This window comes from Triticum urartu, chromosome 7A, assembly GCF_056163025.1.
Source record: "Triticum urartu cultivar PI428250 chromosome 7A, HENAU_Tu73, whole genome shotgun sequence".
Taxonomy (NCBI): domain Eukaryota; kingdom Viridiplantae; phylum Streptophyta; class Magnoliopsida; order Poales; family Poaceae; genus Triticum; species Triticum urartu.
The window spans coordinates 378,915,367-378,934,703 of NC_141879.1; the positions used below are offsets into that span (position 1 = coordinate 378,915,367).

Below are 19,337 nucleotides of genomic sequence, written 5' to 3' on the forward strand. Positions count from 1 at the left end.
ACCAATACAACATCCTGTTTCAGAGGCTCGCTTGCTTCGCTAAACAAGATGTCCCTGACGAGAAGAGCATGATTTATCAATTCAGAGGTGGCCTCAGAGAAGATCTGCAATTAGCTCTCGTGCTTTTTGAGCCGACCAAGTATGATTAATTCTACAGCATGGCACTAAAGCAAGAGGCCGCTCAACTCAAGTGTGATGCATCTAAGAAGAGAGTCAGGGATGCAACTCCATCTTCTTCTTCAACTCAAGTGGCAGCTAAGTAGCAGAAGTTCTGGTTGCCTCCTCCTCCTCCGTTCCGTCAGCCTTATCAGCAGAAGAGTAAAGGTGGCAATGGATCTTCCCACCCACCCAACCCAGGCTATCAGAACGAAGCTTCATCTCATGCTCCAAGGTCAAGTGCTCCTTATCACCATCCACTCTCAAAGGTTACTTGCAACAAGTGTCAGCAGAAAGGGCACTATACAAACAAATGCTTCAACCAAAGGCGCCTTCCGCCTCCTCCTCCCGTGAGATCTGCCAGCAATGCAGTGGTCAAGCATAATTCCAAGTTTGCAAAGGTCAACATGATGAACGCAGCTCAGGCAGAGGACTCTTCAGAAGTAATCATGGGTAATCTTCCTGTTAATGATATTCCTGCAAAAGTTCTTTTTGACACTGGTGAATCACTCAGTTTCATCTCAAGACCATTTGCATCTAAGCATGAGTTGGCTTTCCAAGTTTTGCCTAGTCCGTTAGCAGTTGTCTCACCGGGTAAACACATGAATGCTAACTCCATGGTTCCGAATGTGTCTATCAAGATGGGCGACTATAAGTTTCTGTCCTCTCCAATTGTTCTTGGTGACTCAGATATTGATCTAATTCTCGGCATGGACTGGCTTTCTAAGCACAAGGCTCAGCTTGATTGTGCAGCCAGGCAGATTCAATTGACACACTCGTCTGAGGATGTGATCATCTATGCCGCTCATGATGATACCATTCGACTGTTTTCTCTCAATGAGAAGGGCGAGTTGAATGCCATCTCTCAGATTCCAGTCGTTTGTGAATATCAAGACGTCTTTCCAGAAGAGCTTCCAGGAATGCCTCCTCACTGGCCAGTTGAATTCGTCATCGATCTTGAGCCTGGCACGAAACCTGTTTGCAAACGTCCTTACAAGCTTGGACTAGAAGATTTGAAGGAGCTGAAGAGACAACTCGATGTACAAGAGTGCATGGGTCTGATCCGACCGAGTTCTTCTCCATGGGGTTGTGGTGTTCTTTTTGTCAAGAAGAAGGATGGAACGGACCGACTTTGTGTCGACTACCGTCCATTGAACAAGAAGACAATAAAGAACAAGTATCCACTTCCCAACATCAATGAGCTTTTCGAGCAACTTAAAGGTGCTCAAGTATTCTCCAAGCTTGACCTCCGTATGGGTTATCATCAGATTCACATTCGTGAACAAGATATCCCCAAGACAGCATTCAGAACAAGCTATGGTTCTTATGAATATACTGTCATGTCTTTCGGCCTTGTCAATGCTCCTCCAACATTCTCTCGCATGATGAACTTCATCTTCAACCCTTACACAAATGATTTCGGCTTGGTGTATCTCGATGATATTTTGGTCTTTTCCAAGAACAAGGAGGATCATGCCAAGCATTTGAGATTGGTTCTCGACAAACTCAGAGAACATCAGTTCTATGCGAAGTTTTCAAAGTGTGAGTTTTGGCTCGATGAGGTTCTCTACCTTGGGCATATCATCTCCGCCAAGGGCATAGCTGTTAATCCTGAGAAGGTGTCTGTAATTGTGAATTGGGAACCGTCTCAGAATGTGAAGCAGCTCCGCAGTTTCCTTGGGCTTGCAAGCTATTGTCGAATATTTGTTGAGAATTTCTCTAAGATTGCAAAGCCTCTTTCCAACCTTTTCCAGAAGCATGTCAACTATGTCTGGACGCCTGAATGTGACATCGCTTTCAACACCCTCGAAGAGAAGCTAGTCACAGCTCCTGTTTTGACTTCTCCTGATGAATCCAAACCATTCGAAGTTTTCTGTGATGTCTCCCTGCAAGATCTCGGTACTGTGTTAATGTAAGAGAAGAAAGTTGTTGCTTATACCTCTCATCAGCCCAACAAAAAGAACTACCCCACTCATGACCTCGAGTTGGCGACAGTTGTCCATGCTCTTTTAACATGGAGACACTCTTGTTTGGAAGGAAAGTGGACATCTTCACTGATCATAAGAGCCTCAAGTACATCTTCACTCAGCCCAACCTCAACCTCAAGTAGACTCGTTGGGTCGCAATGATTCAAAAATATAATCCGAGTATTGAATATACTCCAGGAAAGGCCAATGTCATTGCAGACGCTTTGAGCAGGAAGGCTTACTGCAACAGCTTAATTCTCAAGCCCTTCCAACCAGACCTTTGTGAAGCTTTCCGCAAGCTAAATCTCCAAGTTGTTCCTCAAGTCTTTCTTGCCAACCTCCAAGTCTCTCCTACTTTGGAAGATCAAATTCGTGAGGCATAACTTCTTGATGCAATGGTGAAGAAGGTGAAGAACGGGATTGCCAAGAGCCAACCCAAGTACAAGTGCTATCGCCTTGATGACAAAGATACTCTATTCTTCGAGGATCGAATTGTGGTTCCTAAGGGCGATCTACGTAAAGTCATTATGAATGAGGCGCACAATTCCCTTCTATCCATTCATCTTGGTAGTACAAAGATGTACCAGGACCTCAAGCAGTCGTATTGGTGGACTCGAATGAAGCGAGAAATTGCTCAATTCATGAATGAATGTGATGTCTGCAGAAGAGTGAAAGCAGAACACCAATGGCCAGCTGGTCTCCTCCAACATCTTGCCATTCCAGAATGGAAGTTTGACCACATTGAGATGGACTTCGTGACTAGATTTCTCAAGTCCAAGCGTGGCAATGATGCTATCTTTCGTCGTCATCGACAAGCTTACTAAAGTGGCTCATTTTCTCCCTATCAAAGAATCTATCACAGCAGCTCAGTTGGCAGAGCTATACACCTCCAGGATTGTCTCCTTGCACGGCATTCCGCAATTGATATCTTCAGATCGTAGAAGCATCTTTACTTCTAAGTTCTGGGACTCCTTTCAGAAGGCCATGGGCACCAACATTCACTTCAGCACAGCCTTCCATCCTTAAACTAGTGGCCAAGTCGAGTGAGTCAATCAAATTCTTGAAGATATGCTCAGGGCTTGTGTCATCTCCTTCGGTATGAAGTGGGAAGATTGTCTTCCATATGCCGAGTTCTCCTACAACAACAGCTTCCAAGCGAGTTCGGGCAAGGCCCCATTCGAGATTCTCTATGGCAGAAAGTGCCGTACTCCTCTTAATTGGTCAGAGACTGGTGAACGCCAACTTCTTGGCAATGATTTAATCACAGAAGCTGAAGAAATGTGTAAAGTCATCCGTGAAAATCTCAAAGACGCACAATCGCGCCAGAAGAGTTACTATGATAGCAAGCATCATGACTTGGCTTTCGAGATCGGAGACCATGTCTACCTCCGCGTCTCTCCAATGAAAGGTACTCGCCGCTTCGGTATCAAAGGGAAGCTTGCCCCTAGATACGTGGGTCCTTTCAAGATCATTGGCAAAAGGGGCGACCTCGCCTATCAACTTGAGCTTCCGTCCAACTTTGCAAACGTGCACGACGTGTTTCACCTGTCTCAGCTTCGCAAGTGTTTCAAGACTCCTGACCACACCATCAACTTCGAAGAGATTGATCTCCAAGAAGACCTGTCTTATCATGAGCATCCCATTGCTATCCTTGAAGAAACTGAGCGCAAGACTCGCAACAAGTCTATCAAATTCCTGAAAGTGAAGTGGTCACACCAATCAGACCGAGAAGCCACCTGGGAACGCGAGGACCACCTCTGTTCCGAATATCCGGAGTTTTTTAGTCCTAGATCTCGGGACGAGATCCTTTCGTAGTGGTGGAGTGTTGTAACACCCCGGATGTAACTTGCCATATTTGTACTCCGACTCTTGCCATTTTCGACTCTAAGTTATGATTTTCCTTTCGTGGTTGGGTCTTGTCTTCGTTTTGCATTTTGTTCATGTCATGCATTTCATATCATGTCATCATGTGCATCACATTTGCATACGTGTTCGTCTCATGCATCCGAGCATTTTCCATGTCCTCCGCTGTCGGATCACGATCGCGTGGCCGGAAACCGCACTCCATTTGGACACTCCAAACTCCTCCTACCTATAAATATGTCCTCCCCGTCCAAAAATCCGGGTCAAAAACCCTAGATCCAATCCCTCCGCGCCACCGGACACGTCCGCCTCCGCCACCCGCGCCTATCGCACGCTGCCACATGTCCCCGCCGCCACCTCGCCGCCGCCGGCCCGCTCGGCCCAGATCCGGCCCCCGCGGCCCGTACGCAGCGCCCCGCCACCGCCACGCGCCTCCGCCGCCTCCATCGCCGGCGCGCCGCCGCCCGCGACCGTGTCCCACCGGACTTCACCGTCGCCGCCCCGCGGCACGACCTCACCGTCGTCGCCCGTTTCCGGCCTGGATCCGGCCGAGACCCGCCCGGAGTCGCCGCCCCGGCCTCCCCCGGCCCGCCGCCGTCCCGCGCTGTTCTTCTTCCTCACCGGTCGCCACCCTCCTCGCCGGAGCTCCGCACCGGCCGGATCCACCCGCACGATGAACCAAACGGCCGCCTTGTCCCGCACCACTCCGTCCCGCTGGACCGCCCGATCCCGTTTCTCGCGGGGTGAGATTTCCACTAAGTCATTTTTCTGTTAAGTTTTTAGCCATGTTCATCATGCCATAACTTCTCATCCGTAGCTCCGTTTCGTGCGTGTGATATATCAAAATGTTCATCATGATGTGCTCTTCATTTTGTTCCATTGTGACCTGCTTGTTTGACTCCATCTTGATTCCCAAATGACTGATGCAAGAGTGCTATAAAATGTTAGCTCCTGTTACTTAGCAGATTATGAGCTTTTGTCATTTTTGTCACATTTGTTGTGTGCTGCATATGGTCATGAGCTCTACATGCATTTTGATCTATGCCATGCCATCTTTACATGGGTGTATGCCATGTATTTTTGTAATCATTGTGGTGACTAGCACAAGCATGCAAAGTAGCTCTCGTGATATTGCTGATTTCAGAGACTTAGAACTTCACTGTCATTGCTCTGCTGTTATTTTTATGCCATGTATTCATGTTGCTACAGTGAGATCCATGCTTGTTTTGAGTATCTTCAGTAAGGATGATTTTGACATATGGTTATGCTCTATCCATCCATGCCCCTGTTTGCATTTATGGAGTACCCTAGCATGACTTACTCTTGCTCTGCTTTTGCTATAAAATGTTCCTGGCAGATTGTTTACATGTTAATCAATTTTGCCATGGTTGTTGTAGTTGATCCATGCATGCTATGAACTTGCTATTGCCTTGGTTAGCTTCTTGAACATGTCTTCTTGCTGATGCTAGGCTTATCTTGTCATGCAATGCCTTTTGTTGAGTGAATCGAGCTCGCAAACATGCCTTCATAATTCTGTTTATGCCATGTTCAGTTTTCTGCTAAGTCTGAATCTGGTAACGAAACTTGCTATGTTTACATGGGTGCCATAATATCTTCTGTGCCTTTTGGGCTCTTGATCAGTAAGGGACTTTTGTTCTATGCTTTGAGTATATTCATGCCTTGCCTTTGTTTGCTATGATCTGTTCCTGTAGCATGTTGTTTGCTTGCTCTAAACATTGCTTGTTGATGTTAATTCCTGACATGTTAATATTTTTACTAAGTCTGTGAAGCTGATATCTTTTGCACTTTTGCCATGCTTGTTTGAACCTGCTTTTATGTGATTTAGCCATAGCTCAGTGTTCATCTTTTGTCAAGCATCTTGAGTAGATCACTGCCATATGCTTTGTTGCTATGTTGGAGTGCAGTAGCTTAGTTTCTTGTTGCATTCTAGATGGCATCGTGCTGTTAATCGCAGAATTGTGCCATTCTTGTTTTGCTTGCCATTTGCCAAGTTGATGCATTGATCAATCTTTTCCTTTCGGAGCACGCATATGCATTGCATATCACATCCCGCATGTCATGCCATGTTTTGCATCATGTTGTTTGTGCATTTGCACCGTGGTTGATTGTTGCTTCCTTTGCTTGTGTTCCTGCCTTGGGTAGAGCCGGGAGACGAGTTCATGATCGAGGAACCCATTGAGTACGCTTACGAGGATCAAGCTTTCATCAACTCGGAGAACTTTGCAGGCAAGATGACCATACCCTCGAAATCACTTCTATCTTTGCTTGCTAGTTGCTCGCTCTATTGCTATGCTGCGATACCTACCACTTGCTTTATCATGCCTCCCATATTGCCATGCCAAGCCTCTAACCCACCTTTCCTAGCAAACCATTGTTTGGCTATGTTACCGGTTTGCTCAGCCCCTCTTTTAGCGTTGCTAGTTGCAGGTGAAGATGGAGTTTGTTCCTTGTTGGAACATGGTTATTGTTGGGATATCATTATTATCTCTTAATTACTTTAATGCATCTATATACTTGGTAAAGGGTGGAAGGCTCGACCTTATGCCTGGTGTTTTGTTCCACTCTTGCCGCCCTAGTTTCCGTCATACCGGTGTTATGTTCCTTGATTTTGCGTTCCTTACGCGGTTGGGTGTTATGGGAACCCCTTGACAGTTCGCCTTGAATAAAACTCCTCCAGCAAGGCCCAACCTTGGTTTTACCATTTGCCACCTAAGCCTTTTTCCCTTGGGTTCCGCGGACTCAAGGGTCATCTTTATTTTAAACCCCCGGGCCAGTGCTCCTCTGAGTGTTGGTCCAACCTGTCAGCAGCCAGTGGCCACCTGGGGCAACTCTGGGTTGGCCTACCGAAATCTTGCACAATCCGGTGTGCCCTGAGAACGAGATATGTGCAGCTTCTATCGGGATTTGTCGGCACATTCAGGTGGCTTTGCTGGTCTTGTTTTACCATTGTCGAAATGTCTTGTAACCGGGATTCCGAATCTGATCGGGTCTTCCTGGGAGAAGGAATATCCTTCGTTGACCATGAGAGCTTGTGATGGGCTAAGTTGGGGCACCCCTGCAGGGTTTGAACTTTCGAAAGCCGTGCCCGCGGTTATGGGCAGATGGAAATTTGTTAATATCCGGTTGTAGAAAACTTGACACTTAATCTAATTAAAATGAATCAACCGCGTGTGTCGCCGTGAGGGTCTTTTTTCGGCGGAGTCCGGGAAGAGAACACGGTCTCATGTTATGCTTGGACGTAAGTAGTTTTAGGATCACTTCTTGATCATTTTAGCTTCTCGGCCGCGCTTTGCTTCTCTTCTCGCTCTCATTTGCGTAAGTTAGCCACCATATATGCTAGTGTTTGCTGCAGCTCCACCTCACTACCCCTTTCCTACCTTTAAACTTAAATAGTTTTAATCGCGAGGGTGTGAGATTGCTGAGTCCCCGTGGCTCACAGATACTTCTAAAACAGATGCATGTGCCGATGATGCCAGTGCAGGGGACGCTACCGAACTCAAGTGTGAGTTCGATGAGAATTCAGGACGTTACTATGTGTCCTTTCCGGATAATCAGTAGATGAGCCGAGTTGGGTCGATCGGGGATATAACATTTGGGGTTGTCTTTCTTTATTTGTTCCATAGTCGGACCTTGATTGTATTCTGGATGATGTATGATATATTTATGTATTGTGTAAAGTGGCGATTGTAAGCCAACTCTTTATCCCTTCCTTATTCAGTACATGGGATGTGTAAAGATTACCCCTCTTGCAACATGCATACCATGCGATTATGTCTCTAAGTCGTGCTCCGATACGTGGGAGATATAGCCGCATCGTGGGTGTTACACGCTAGCCGCTGAAGGCCGGAGCAGGCGGTCCCGGCAACGCTGAAGGAAGAAGACGAGAGATTGATGGTGCATGCCGGCCATTGGATATAAATCCAATGGCTGTGGATGTCAGAATCATTTGTTGACTAAGTCGACAATGCCTTGTGTAGGCTTCGACCTATTAACCCACATGTCAACTTGCAAAAATGTGGCATATATTTAACCCATGTTTCCTAGAATTTACAGTCCATTTGTTGGGCTAGGTGAACAAATAATTTCGCGTCAATGCAACCCATTTGATATTTTCTAAGAAATCCCAGCCCATTTGCACTTTCCTGAAATACATGAATTAACTGGGCTTGTTCTATATATAATGTTAAGTTAGAAGGAGCAAGTAATATCAAAGAATATACTAGAGCAACACGAAGTGGCCCGCACGTACATGCTGGCTAGAATAGACCAAAGTTAATTTGAAAGAATTCAATATTAAGTTCATTTGTCGGTTGACCATGAAGTGGTTTTTTCAGCATTAGTGGAATTCTCCTTTCGTGTTTCGGAAAATATCAAGAGGGCACGTTCGTGATGAGTTGCTAGGGAGTGATGTGTGTTCAGGCGATCATGTTTTTAGTGTGGGTATGGTTTGTCATGAAATGTCAGCTTATTTGGACCAACGGACACATCACACCGTAATAATTTTGTGCATGTTCAATATATGTATGATATTTTTGCGGAGAGTTTCATATGCTTAAATTTGAGTTCGAATATGACATCAGCTGTATATGTGAGGGAGTTTTAGTCATATGAATAATGTATTAAATGTATGTATGGAAAATTATGTTATTTGGGCTCAACACACGTATATGCACTATATATACTTAAAGTTGATTTTTTTGTGTTGTTATGATATGATTAGTTGGGCTTTAGCCCAACACGCTTAAGCAGATGCACACGAGTGCTCACACATCTTCTCTCCCACTCTACGCTAAAAAAAGAATATTTCTCTCACTCACACACACCTTCACATGCTCACATGTTTGTCTTGCCTGATGCCCCGATCCCCTTTCTTCTTCCCTTCTTCCAGCCGCTCACTCCAAAATTGCTGCCATCGGACGAGCCGTCCCAATAGTTTGCCCTCTTGATTTGTTGCCTTGAGCCTGCTCCTCCTCAGCTGTAGGCATCCCCGCAGCTGAACTCGTTGTCCACAGGCCACAGGGGTGACTGTGTACGGCGGCTTGTCTCCTGGGACGGTAAACAGCGACGGATGTGTAGCAGGGTCCGAGGAGCATCTGCGCAAGGGAGGAGGCAAGATCGTCGATCTGCACGGTGTCATTTCCCTGGACGTCCGTGTAGGTGATGTGGGCGTGGATCTCGTCTCTCGCAGCCAGCATGGATCCAGCTTCACTATGAGGATGCTAGCGACCTTGTCTTCCCCAAGCGCGCAGGCCATACGCATCGTCGTTGTTCCCACTCGAGGCAGCCCAACACATCATCACCATCGTCCACAGCGTCAGTATTCTTCGACCTGCAGGTCCCTCTTTTTTTCTTTTCATGTCTAACATTTTTTGCTTAACCTTTCCTCAGTGTGTATGATTGTATACCAATATCATGTAATTGAGGTACTATTTGTTAGTGAATAATCTTAATTTTCTTCTCTACCCTCAACTTTTTTCTGGGCTTTGCTGACTGGCATAGGTAGTGTTATCTGGTGTACCTCCATTCATATTCAACAAATTTAGTAGTATAATCACTGTATTGAGTTGGTATAGTTTAGTAGTATTCCCCAAAGACAAATTATTTTTAATAATTGAGTAGTCAAATAGGTCTGACCGCATTGTACATATACAAAATATAATGATAGACGAATGCCCTAACTATTGGGTTGTACTCCATCATATGTCGATATAGAATGTCGATGCTTGGTATTTATTAACTATTTTCGTCATATGGATCTTGATGCACATTTCCAGTACTTCTGCAGAGTAGTAGACCATATCCGTGCTGCCATACCATGTTTACATCTCTGATTGTGTCAGTCCTCTCTCAAATCTTCACTTGCCTCTTTTTTACTTGTCTTCTTGTGTCTCTCTTCTTCCTATCATAAATTTAACTATTATTTATGAATTTCATATCTTCAAATGTAACAGTGATCCATAATACTCAAAATCATTGAATATTGTAGATGAAAGTATTTTATTGTTTACAAAAATTTGCAAGCACATAACATACATGCACCGGTATGCTAGTTGTGCTAGTAAATTAATTGGCTTAAGAGGTGCAGATAAACTTGCAAGCAGAGAACATATATGCCCAGGTATGCGTGATTTGCTAGTAAATTAATTGGTTTCAGAGGTGCATCTGTGACATAGTACTACCAGACTGCCAGTGCGTCCCCAATTGATAAAGAATACAAAGTCATCATTAGTATGATAATACCTCACCATTAGTATCTTGGATGGTTGACTCGTGAATCATCATTTGAATCACCGATACATCATTTTCTTCCTCTTCAAACTATGAGATACAATACCATAATTTAGAACATCAAATAGAACACTTGGGTTAATCTTGAAAACAATACTTTATGTGAAAGTATACACTTTTCACCTCATTGTTGAATTTCTTTTATTTGATAACTCTTTTGAGTTTCTTGTTGCTAGGACTTTTGACATGTGTATAATTTTCTCCAGTCTTTATCTGAATCATCTTCTACTGCGATTACAACTAAATTTCTAGATTGAATGTTGGGTACTTCCTTTTCATATTGATTTCAACAAAATACCTCCTCATTGTGTAGTTTTTTTGCACCAACTTTTGTTTTGTTATTTCGTAAAGATTTTCCTTTCAAATCCTCTTTACATCGTTTTTGTCTCTCTTTGTGTGTTCTCTGAAATAATTTTTTGACCCCACCTGCATGTTTACTTCTTTTTATCCTCAACAGAAGTTTCTTGTTAGATGATGTAGAGTTTTTCTTTTCAAACACATTTTTCTTATCACCTCTAGTTGCAATCTTGTAGGAACGATTGCCTATAAAAAACATTTTGACATTATTACAAAAACATGTTTTTAATATCATTTAACGATAGGTTATAAATAATTAATGCATATACAGGGAGATAATGTGTTGGGTGTATTACCTCGGATGAACTTCAATTTCTTTAAATTTGCTATATCTAGATCAATCTTTCTCACATATTTTTTTAGATATTTTGCTTGACCGAGAAGTTTTTTGTTAGATGATGTAGATCCTTTCTTTCCAAACGTATTCTTCTCACTTTCTCCTCCATTCTTGGAGTGGCTCTTGCCCTGTTAAAAGGAAATCTTGTTGGTGATACTTTTAATAAACTATTTCGTACTTATGATAATAGAACTGTTACTTAGTTGCAATACCTCATTATCTCACTTTTGCATAACAAAATTTGAAGAATCTTCAGTAACTTGGCTTTCCAGCATCCGTCATAAAGAACATACTCTCATTATAATTTTATAGACCATTTGAACATATTGTATTGTGCATGAACATACCTCTTCAACTATTTTGTTTAAATATTCGTCTCAAGCCTCTCATCAAGTTCAAAAGTGAAGTTCACTTTGAAATTTTCCATGGATACTTACAATTTCCTTGAATTTAACTTTAGTTAGAATGTGTGTACTACCATAAAGGTTTTGAATTGAATCCATCGTTCTTTAGCATGGTATGCACAAGTGTTGCCTAAAGTCTGTTCGTAGCCTCATTAAACATCACAAATGTTGTTGTTATTGTATCATCGCTTACCTTGAGTTTAAGTAGGTACCGAATGTGATAGTGTCACTGCTTACTGGTAATGGTACTGAAAAAATGGCACCAAAGATGCTCACTGTAGGACAGCGTTTTTGGCTGCTTCATGACATGAATTGCAAATATAGTTATGATTTACCTTTCTTGTGCCAGAAAAGAAAAGTTTGCATTCCATGCACCACCAACCTTTTGTCTGTTATAATCTCTAAAGTTTTTGCTTTCCTTATGCACACAAATTCCTAACCGAAGTCAAGAGAAAACATATGAGATTAGATAAAATAACAAATTAGAGAAGGTAAGTATATTTCATGAGCAAGGTTATAGGCAAACCTTTGTTTTAAGATGAACATATCACAGTTCTATAATTTAATGTTTTTCCATACTCCCTTACTTTGAAGGTCCTGATTGTTAGGAATATGCAACTTGTATTCCCATGAGGCCATAGGCCGATATATATATACATGTACAGGTGTAGAACATATGCAGGAAACCCCTTATACAACAGGATAAATACAAAGGGGTACATGACTTATATTATAACTCTAACACCCCCCCTCAAACTCATGGTGGATGAACAACACTGAGTTTGGAGAGATAAAAGCCATGTTGTGCTCTAGTCTGGGCCTTCGTCAGGAAATCCGCCAATTGTAACTCGGAAGGCACATACTGAAGAGCAATAACCTGATCATGCACACCAGCGCGCACATAGAAAGCATCAACACCAATATGCTTGGTGAGCTCATGCTTCACAGGAGCGCGCGCAATGCTAATAGCACCTGTACTGTCAGATAAGAGCAGAGTTGGTGTAGTGACAGAAACACCAAAATCCTGAAGTAACCACCGTAACCAGGTCACCTCTGCCATCAAAAGAGCCATTGCTCGCAACTCAGCCTCGGCACTCGAACGGGAAACGGCAATCTATTTCTTCGTCTTCCAGGCAATGAGAGAACCACCAAGAAAAACACAGTAAGCAGAAAGTGAACGGCGATTTGAAGGATCACTAGCCCATGTAGCATCCGAATAGGCCTGAAGCTGTAAAGAACTGGAGCGAGGAAAGAATAGACGGTGAGAAATCGTGCCCCGAAGATATTGGAGAACACGAAGGAGATGACCATAGTGAACCGATGTGGGAGCAGAGACGAACTGACTCAGAATATGAACCGGATAAGAGATGTCCGGACGAGTGACAGCTAGATAGACAAGACTGCCAACAAGATGACGATAACGCGTCGGGTCAGGGAGAGGATCACCATCAGTAGCACGGAGGTGAACATTGAGCTCCATAGGAGTCTCAACAATGCGCTCGTCAGTAAGAGCAGCACGAGCAAGAAGATCCTGGATATACTTTTCCTGGGATATAAAAAAGCCATCAGAGGTAGAAGAGACTTCAATCCCAAGAAAGTAGCAAAGAGGTCCAAGATCAGACATAAGAAACTGCTCACTAAGACGGGCCTTTACAAAGGCAATATACTCGGGGTCATCCCCAGTGATGATCATGTCATCAACATAGAGAAGAAGAAGAGTCCGACCACGAGGAGAAAGGTGAATAAACAATGCTGGATCATGAGCACTTGCTGAAAAACCAGCGGCAGTGACCACAGAGGCAAAACGCTCAAACCAGGCGCGGGGGGCTTGCTTAAGGCCATAGAGAGAGCGACGAAGATGACATACCATGCCATCAGGAACAGAATACCCAGGTGGTGGCTGCATGTACACCTCCTCACACAGCTCACCATTAAGAAAGGCATTCTTAACATCAAGCTGAGATATAGACCAGTGGCGTGCAGCAGCAACGGCAAGAAGTGTACGAACAGTGGTCATATGAGCCACAGGAGCAAAAGTCTCGTCATAATCACGACCATGCTCCTGCTGAAAACCACGAGCCACAAGACGAGCTTTGTGACGCTCAAGAGAACCATCGGAGTGAGTCTTAACCTTGTAGACCCACTTACAAGTGATGGGACGGACTCCGGGAGGAAGAGAAACAAGATCCCAGGTACCAGTGCGTTCAAGAGCAGCAATCTCCTCTGCCATCGCAAACTGCCATTCAGGATGAACAAAAGCCTGACGATAAGAAGTCGGCTCAAGAAGAGCAGCACCAGCGGTGGGAAATCCAAAGCGATCAACAGGCGGACGAGGACGAGAACGCAAGCCATAAGTAGGCTGAGGCTGAGAGGAGGATGACGATTCATCCACAGAGGCATCCACAGGTCGTGAACGACGAGTGTAATGCTGAGGAAAAGATGGAACAATAGAAGGAGGAATCGCCAAGGTAGAATCGAGGGGTGGCGACGAAGAAGTCACCGGAGATGAAGGTGTAGAATCCGGTGACATGCTAGGCGAGGAGACCGGAGAAGATGGTGGCTACAAATCGACTAGAGGTGGAGAAGTAGAGGGAGTGGAACGAATAGGCACAGGCTCGACGGGGGTGATAGGTGAGTCAGGAAAAGTGAGAAAAGAGATATCCTCCAGTGAAAAAGTCGAGGAAGATGGGCGTGGGTAGAAGGGACGAGACTCATCAAAAGTCACGTCTCGAGAGATACGCATCCGACGACCGATAGGATCCCAACAACGATAGCCCTTATGCTCATCACTATAGCCTAAGAAGACACACTCAACAGACTGAGCGGTCAGTTTGGTGCGTTCGCGAGGGGTAAGAAGAACATAGCAAACACAACCAAACAAGCGAAGCATCGAATAATCGGGAGAACGATCAAAAAGACGCTCGAAAGGAACACCACCCTGTAGAGCAGCGGAAGGCTGTATATTGATAAGATAGGTGGAGGTGGAGACGGCCTCAGCCCAAAAATGAGGCGGGAGAGAGGCAGCAATCATCAATGCACGAGCCGTCTCAAGAAGATGTCGATGCTTTCGCTCAGCCACACCATTCTGAGCATGAGCACCAGGACAAGAGAATTGAGAGAGAGTTCCTTGCTCAGTAAGAACACCACGCAACATCTTAGAGATATACTCGCCAGCGGAGTCAGCACGAAAAACACGAATGGGTGAAGAGAACTGAGTATGAACCATGGCAGCAAAACGCTTATAAATAGACAACACCTCACTGCGAGAAGTCATGAAATAAAGCCATGTGTAACGAGAGAAATCATCTATGAAAATAATATAGTATTTATGACCACCTTTCGAAGCGAAAGGAGCCGGACCCCATAAATCAGAATGGACTAAATCAAAAGGACGCTTAGACACTGACTCACTATGTGGATATGGTAACTGAATCTGCTTGCCAAGACGACAACCCTGACACTCTAAAGAGACATCTCCTGAGACAGACCCCAGAAGACCTCGACGAACTAAAGACGACAACCGAGAACCACACAGATGACCAAGTCGATGATGCCACTGCTTGAAGGAACCAGTAACGGAGGCTACTGAAGCGGAGGAACTGGCAATGGTGGTGGCAGCGGAAGGAACATGAAGCCAGTCCAACTCCCAAAGACCCTGAGAATCACGGCGGCGAGGGCCAGCCCCAACCAGAGTGTGCGTGCGACGGTCCTGGATAGAACAAGAGTCAACGTCAAGGATGATGCGACAACCAGAATCAGTAAGTTGACCAGCAGAAAATAGATTCATGGTAAGTCGAGGAACATGAGCAACATCAGGAACAGAATAAGGAGTGGAAAGATTGCCTCTACTAGCAACAGAAAGTGGAGTACCATCAGCAGTTAAGACATGAACAGGAGAATCCAGCGATCGAAGAGAGGACAAAGTGGAAGAATGAGAAGACATATGAAAAGAAGCTCCAGAGTCCAGAACCCATGGGGATGTACCTGACTGTGTAGAGGGCGGTTGCTCAGGGCGGGAAGCATCAGTCACAGAACCAGCAGTACCCGTCGAGGAAGAACCTGAAGCCGCGAGCAGACGCTTAAGTCTCAGAATATCCTGTTCAGTCAAAGCAATGGCTGAAGCTGTCGAGGTAGATGACGAAGTCCCTGAAGATGATGATCGCGCCTTACGCAAGTGTTTCCTCTTCGTGTAGCACTGGGACTCAATATGACCATCATTGTTGCAGTAGTCGCAATGTGGACGGGGGCGACCTGAGCCTCCAGAAGGAGTGGGCAAGAGCGGCGGAGCACTCGAGCGAGAAGGAGTCGGTGCAGCAGGGGGCATGGAAGGAGCCCGAGTAGCGAGCACAGAGGGAACCTCCAGCAAACCAGCACCACGTAAGCGAGTCTCCTCAGCACGAATCTCAGAAAGCGCCTCCATGAGAGAAATACGGCCACGAGCAAACAACTGAGCACGCCGGGGCTCAAACTCCTTACGGAGCCGAGACAGGAACTCGTAGACGCGATGAAACTCCAAATTGGCCTGTACAGCCTGGCAACAGGGGCAAGTACGACAACCAGCACTGCGGAGAGAATCAAGCTGGCGCCAGATAGCAGAACTCTATGCATAGAAGTCATCAATAGTAGTCACCCTGCTGAAGAGCATGCTTCTGACGGACCACAGAAAGGTATAGGGCATCACCAGAGGGCTCATAGCGCTGACAAAGACAGGTCCACATCTCAAAGGCAGTAGGAAGACCCAGAAACTCAGAAGAAAACTGAGGCATAACACTAGCAGTGAGAACAGCTGCAGCACGAGCATCATCATCAAGCCACTGGGTGTAAACAGACAGAGCACCATGATACGTCTGAAGAGCCTCCTCATAGGCCAAAACCCTCTCATCATAAGCACGATCAGCAGCGTCATCAGCAAGCTTAGCCACATCCTTGGCGGCCTGATTAGCATCCGTAGGAAGAACCAGTGGAGTCGGCGGAGTAGGGGCAACCGGAGGAACCGGACGTGGCGGACAGCAGACCTCGCCAGAAAGAACACCCCAGAGACGGATGCCACGCATGTGAATGCGCATGAAGCCAGTAAACTCGGTGTAGTTAGTACCATCAAAGATCACAGGACAACGAGGAACAGCAACATATCCCGATGCAGCAAACTTTTTTTTGAGATCCGAGCAGGCAATTGATCCTGCCGGCGGCTGGCAGCTAGAGGTGGGATCCGGCTGGGTCAGCAGCAGCCGGGGACGCAGAAAGGCAGACGGAGGACCACACAGCTAGCGCACTCACGCGACTAGCAAAAGGAATCTAGCACCAGGAGGCAGGCCGAACACACCCACGGCTCCACGTGAGGCGGAGTCTACGTGCAGCGGGCGCGTCAAGCGACAGCGTCTGCGAGCAGCTTGGACGGGACGGCAGGGCTCGGGCTGGAGCTGCTGACGGGTAGATGGCAGCAGGGGCGGACCTGCGGATCAGACGAGACAGCGACGGCGCAAGAGAAGGAGGGCGACGGCTGCGTGGACGGTAGATTGGATCGAGAGCATGAGTTGCGCGTGCGAAAAAAACCCTAAGCCTCTAATACCATGTTAGGAATATGCAACTTGTATTCCCATGAGGCCATAGGCCGATATATATATACATGTACAGGTGTAGAACATATGCAGGAAACCCCTTATACAACGGGATAAATACAAAGGGGTACATGACTTATATTATAACTCTAACACTGATTATGTAGATGAAACACTATTTAATTTTTGCTTCAGTTTCTGAAGGTTTAAAACTTAACATACTACCTGCAAGTTAGTTGTGAGGATAGTGTTGATCACCTTGTGTAACAATCTTCAAGATCATGAGTGCCTCTAATCTGTAGTAGCTGGATTTGAATGTTTTATTTATGTGTACGTGAGTATGTCGATTAATGGGCGGGTAGTCGTTCTACTGATCTTGCATGTACTGCTAGGAAAGATGAGTGATTAGTTACTTAATAATTACCTTGTTGGATTTCATATTCGATCTACCTTGTGAGTTAGCATGTCAAAACTCTTTAGATGAGCATTGCCTTGAGTATCGAAGTAACGTGGACCCATTATTCAATGTTTAGTAACAAATTCATCAATTTCATATACAAGTATCATGCAAATTATCTAAGTTTGTATAGCTGATACACACTGGAGGTAGTTTGATCTCTTATTATGTGCACATGGTACTTACTGGGTTGGTGTGATCACTCGACAGAGTCGATAACAATCTATTAGTGTCAACAGAGGATATTTGGGCGCTTGCAACTATTGGAGGAAGATGTCCAAGCGTCGATCCCTGGAGGAAGACGATGTTGAAGGTGGGTTCTGATGTGCGGCACGTGCTAAACCTGATTTGATGCTAGCTTGCACGGTTGGTTTTCTTGCCATGGCACCATTGCTAAGCTAATTGCCAAAGCTCATAAAACACAACCTTGCCTTCTTGCAGTCTCACCTTTCCTCGATTGCTCAAGATAGCAACCGCCGCTGGTAGTCGTTCTACTCATTTTGTATGTACTGCTATGAAAGATGCAAGATCAGTTACTGAATAGTTACCTTTTTGGATTGCAAATTTGATCCACCTTGTGAGTTAGCATGTCAAAACTCTTTAGATGAGCACTGCCTTGAGTATCAAAGTACTATTGATCCATTGTTCAATGATATGCAACAAATTCATCAATGACATATACAAGAATCATTCAAATTATGTAAATTCGTGCAGGTGATACATTGGAGGTAGTTTGATCTCTTATTATGTGCACATGGTACCTACTGGGGGTGGTGTGATCGCTTCATAGAGAAGATGACAATCGAGGAGTGTCAACATAGGAGATTGGGGCTCTTGCAACTATTGGAGGAAGATGATGTCCATGCGCCGACCCTTGAGGAAGATGATGTTGAAGGTGGGATCTAACATATGCCGCGTGCTGAACTTGATTTGATGCTATCTCACACGGTTGGTTTTCTCGCGCTGCCACCATTGCTAACCTGATTGCAAAAGCTCACAAAACAGAACCTTGCCTTCTCATGATCTCACCTTGCCCCGATCGTTCAAGATAGCAAACGCCGCCAGCCTGGTACAACAAATCTGTCTAAAGTTAGACTTTGTTCCCATGGTGTTGTGGCATCAAAAATTCAGATGATCTATATCTTTCTAAACCCCATAGTTGTGATCCTTTAATTGTAGTTACATGTGTTTCTAGAGGCATCCTTCCATTGTGTATAATTGGAATAGTTATTGTGTTCATAGTTCTTTTGGCCAATGGCAGCTATGTATAGAGATTTTCTCAAAAGAAATAAAAATCTATATGCTAAGAGCTGGATCTCAACTGGCTGGTCTTGCACATACATATGACATGGTATTTTTGGGCAGTGTCAGCCATGTACAGAGCCGGATCAAACCAACCCATGAAGCTGACATATTATTTTGGTCGGTGGCAACCATGTACAGAGCCGGCTCAAAAAACCAACCCATGAAGCTAATTGATTGGACACACATGTGCGGCAAGCAGGTGGATTGTTCTTTTAACATTGGTTGCAAAAGCACGTACCTAGGAATTGACAGAACCAATCTGTAGATAGCCATGGCGACGGCTCCGTTGAAGCGATTGTGGGATGTGGAGGTGGTTGATGGCTACCGGTGAAATTCTTTCCAAGCCAAGGTGGCCGGCGGCTGCTGTGGCTTCCGATCCAAACATGGAGCTCTTGGATTTCTTTTAGGGATGGAGCTCTTGGATTGGACATAACATGTACGCAGAGGGAATATTAGGTTGCACGCTATATTCCGTGGCATTGGTGGGTAATTTCTTCAGCTTTAAGATTAATGGATGGTTGTGGTTTTCTGATCTAATAAAATAATGGACAGATGTTCCTAATTATTGTGGGGTTTAATCGATGGTTGTGGTTTTCTGATCTAATAAAATAACGGCGGATGTTC

General features: G+C 45.0%; 1 long non-coding RNA gene across 1 annotated transcript; it reads left to right on the plus strand.

Moving 5' to 3' along the window:
- The first annotated feature begins 8,805 nt into the window (after positions 1-8,805).
- On the plus strand, positions 8,806-18,744 carry LOC125520162 (uncharacterized). Its single transcript, XR_007288502.2, has 3 exons — positions 8,806-9,342; positions 17,648-17,721; positions 18,123-18,744. It is a non-coding gene; the product is annotated as an uncharacterized LOC125520162 (long non-coding RNA).
- Positions 18,745-19,337: the final 593 nt, after the last annotated feature.